Source organism: Hemiscyllium ocellatum, chromosome 11 (assembly GCF_020745735.1).
Source record: "Hemiscyllium ocellatum isolate sHemOce1 chromosome 11, sHemOce1.pat.X.cur, whole genome shotgun sequence".
NCBI classification, from domain to species: Eukaryota; Metazoa; Chordata; class Chondrichthyes; order Orectolobiformes; family Hemiscylliidae; genus Hemiscyllium; species Hemiscyllium ocellatum.
In genome coordinates, this window is record NC_083411.1 from 17063825 (window position 1) to 17066844 (window position 3020).

At 46.7% G+C, this 3020-nt stretch overlaps 2 non-coding genes across 2 annotated transcripts; both read left to right on the plus strand.

The window, feature by feature from the left end:
• On the plus strand, positions 1-216 carry LOC132820543 (small nucleolar RNA U3). Its single transcript, XR_009645208.1, has one exon. It is a non-coding gene; the product is annotated as a small nucleolar RNA U3 (small nucleolar RNA).
• A 1938-nt stretch (positions 217-2154) lies between these two features.
• LOC132820552 (small nucleolar RNA U3) lies at positions 2155-2370 on the plus strand. Its single transcript, XR_009645215.1, has one exon. It is a non-coding gene; the product is annotated as a small nucleolar RNA U3 (small nucleolar RNA).
• The last annotated feature ends 650 nt before the right edge of the window (positions 2371-3020 follow it).

The window sequence follows — 3020 nt, forward strand, 5'->3', positions numbered from 1 at the left end:
AAGACTATACTCTTAGGGATCATTTCTATAGTTTTTTCCTAGAGAAATGGGTTCTTGAGTGTGTGGTCTCACCAACCATGAGGAAGATTAATAGTGTTCTCTTCTGAGCAGGAAGTCGGCAGTGAGTGTTGCTTTCAGCAGTTGCCCATTGCCATTGATGATTGTTCCTTCTCTCTTGTGTGGAGAGTTGGAGGAAGAGGACACAGTCTGAGTGGTTGTTTTGTGTGAATTCAAAAGAAAGGTTCTGTCTTTGTTGTCAGTTCTGAGTGAGTGGGATAGTAGTGCTGGGCCTATACGGATCCTTCAAAACTGCTAGAGCAGAAGTACAGTCACTCACTCAACCTCCACCCAAGAATCTAAAGTCAATCAAGGGGTCGTGGCAATGGGGTGCAGTGTAGAACAGCTCCAGAAGGAAACAACATCCAGCAACACGTCCCTCACAAAGTTGTATGTTATATTCTCCCCGTGTCAGCGTGGGATTCCTCCCACTAACCAAAAATGTGCAGCTTAGGTGAATTGGCCATCGTGATCATGGATGTGCAAGTTAGATGCATTAGTCAGGGGCAAATATAGGGTAGGGCATCAGGTCTGTATGGGTTGCTTTTTGTCGGGTCATTGTTGGGCCGAAGGGCCTGTTTCCGCACTGGAGGGATTCTTTTGCTCCAGAGCCCACGTTATGGAACAGGATAAGCTGTGTTTGTGTTTCTTCTACCAGCGAGTGCACCAGCAGCCTGACGGTGAAAGATGGCTCAGTCATATCATCTCAGTCTGACAGCCTGAGGATCAGCAAATCGCTTTATACCAGACTGTATGATATACAGCCCACAGGCAGCGCAGCCTCCCAGTCGGTTCTGTTCTCTAACATGGAGAGATCTTAGACACAGCAGGGGCTAGGGACTGGATGAGCCATTATCTCTGGATGAGTTGACCGAGGCCCTCGAGTCCTTCGAAAAGAATGAAACTGCCGGAAGCGACAGTTTCCCAGCTGAGTTGCATTCGGACCTGTGCGACTTCAGGTCTGCTGGAGGTGTACGCTTCTGTCAAGTACCATGTGCAAATTCATGGGGAAAGGTAGTATCACCCTCACCCATAAGCAGGAATTTTTCTTTTTTTTATTTCAAAAATATACTTTATTCATAAAATATTCATAAAATATTTGATACACTGTACATTTGGTAATGCCATACATATGTCAACATTTACATACACAGCTCAGAATTTTCATTATTACATACAGATCTGTGCATTTCTCACTCACATATTGAGCTGAGGCGTCAGCAGAGCCCAAATGACTGCGCGGCCCCCTGTTCTTCTTTAGGCAGGCAGATGTTACACGGTGGTCTTTCCCCACCACGCCTTGGTGGCAGCTGCCCCAAGCTTCAGTGCGTCCCTCAACACGTAGTCCTGGACCTTGGAATGTGCCAGTCTGCAACACTCAGTCGGGGTCAACTCCTTCAGCTGGAAGATCAACAGGTTTCGGACCACCCAGAGAGCGTCCTTCACTGAGTTGATGATCCTCCAGGCGCAGTTGATGTTCGTCTCGGTGTGCGTCCTGGGGAACAGGCCATAGAGCACGGAGTCCCACGTCACGGCGCTGCTCGGGACAAACCTCGACAAATACCACTGCATTCCTCTCCAGACTTCCTCTGCATAGGCCCATAAGCAGGAAGGGGAGAGGACGGAAATTACAAATTGGCAACCAATTTCACTTCTGCATGCAGGCTCCAAAATCCTGTCTTGAGTCATCGCCAACCAGTTCAGGTGAATTCTGGGATCGGAGATTCATCCAGATCGAACTTGTGCCGTACCGGTAAGGACAGAACCTAAAACATGACTGCCCAGTACAGACCCTTTATCCTTCAATGTTGCGTGGACCTGTGAAACTAATCTGAAGCCCATCTAACCTGATTTATGGTGATACATCTGTAACCTTTGATTGGTCAATTGCATTGATTATGGTAATCAGAGTCTGTCAATCAATGAGCCAGATCGGATTTTCCAACACAGACCAGTTTCTGTGTATATAATTTGTAATATAATGTAAAGTAAAGGCTTTGCAATAACATTAATGACAAAATGGATGAATTCGAAGCCTAAGCCCTAACTGTGATGTGTGTGTTCAATTGGCATGTGAATGAGAGCGGGTTCATTGTTAAGCCTATACTCTTAGGGATCATTTCTATAGTTTTTTCCTAGAGAAATGGGCTCTTGAGTGTGTGGTCTCACCAACCATGAGGAGGATTTATAGTGTTCTCGTCAGTGCAGGAAGTTGGTAGTGAGTATTGCTTTCAGCAGTTGCGCATTGCTATTGATGATTGTTCCTTCTCTCTTGTGTGGAGAGTTGGAGGGAGAGAACACAGTCTGAGTGGTTGGTTTATGGGAATTCAACGGATAGATTCTGTCTTTGTTGTCAGCTAAATAGCAAGGCTGGACTTATGCCGTTCCTTCAAAACCACTAGTACAGGGATACAGTAACTCACTAACTCACTCAGCCTCTACCCAAGAATTTAAAGTCAATCAAGGTGTTGTGGCTGTCGGGTGCAGTGTGGAACAGCTCCAGAAGGAAACAACATCCGGCAACACATCCCTCACAAAGTTGTATGTTATGTTCTCCCCATGTCAGCGTGGGATTCCTCCCACTAACCAAAAATGTGCAGCTTAGGTGAATTGGCCATCGTGATCATGGATGTGCAAGTTAGATGCATTAGTCAGGGGCAAATATAGGGTAGGGCATCAGGTCTGTAAGGGTTGCTTTTCATCAGGTCATTGTTGGGCAGAAGGGCCTGTTTCCGCACTGGAGGGATTCTTTTGCTCCAGAGCCCACGTTGTGGAACAGGATAAGCTGTGTTTGTATTTCTTCTTCCAGCGAGTGCACCAGCAGCCTGACGGTGAAAGATGGCTCAGTCATATCATCTCAGTCTGACACCCTGAGGATCAGCAAATCGTTTTATACAAGACTGTATGATATACAGCCCACAGGCAGCGCAGCCTCCCAGTCGGTCCTGTTCTCTAGCACGGAG